A 623-nucleotide genomic window follows, 5' to 3' on the forward strand; every position below is an offset into this window, starting at 1 on the left:
TTGCCCTTCTAATTGACTCATCTTTCAAGCCATATAAACATTGCATTCAGGCTGCTAACAAAGCAAGGAGTATCATTTCTTATACAATATTCTTTTTGCAAACTCCCTCCCGAAGTACTTATGTCTCCCTTATTAGACCACTGTTAGAGTATGACACCCAGGCCTTTTCCCCATATCTAATATGCAATATTAAACATCTGGAGAAAGTTCAAAGATTGGCTACTCAAATGATGCAATTAATTAATGCCACTAACACTTACAGAATTTCTAGCAGTATTTTTTTTCTTTTGGGACATTTGAGCAATTACTAATACTACAAAGATTGCATGTTCTCAGCTGCGATAATGATTGTTTTAACTCACCAATACTACACTGCTTGTTTTTCGAACCGAATAAACGGTTTAAAATATGTTAAAACATCAAAAACTTATTCAGGTAAGTAGAAGAGTAACTTATCTTGCCTTTGGTAACATGAATTTGTTACATATTTGAACTTTTGACCCGTATTTTCGCTTCTCTTGGATTCTGCTAAATACCCGTGTTTGTCTTTTGTTTCAGGATTCTGATGAGAGGGGTCTGTTTTTATGGTAAACTATCGAAATTTTTTTTTTTTTTTTTTTTTA

This window comes from Euprymna scolopes, chromosome 44 (assembly GCF_053919585.1).
Source record: "Euprymna scolopes isolate OS-2025 chromosome 44, ASM5391958v1, whole genome shotgun sequence".
Lineage (NCBI taxonomy): Eukaryota > Metazoa > Mollusca > Cephalopoda > Sepiida > Sepiolidae > Euprymna > Euprymna scolopes.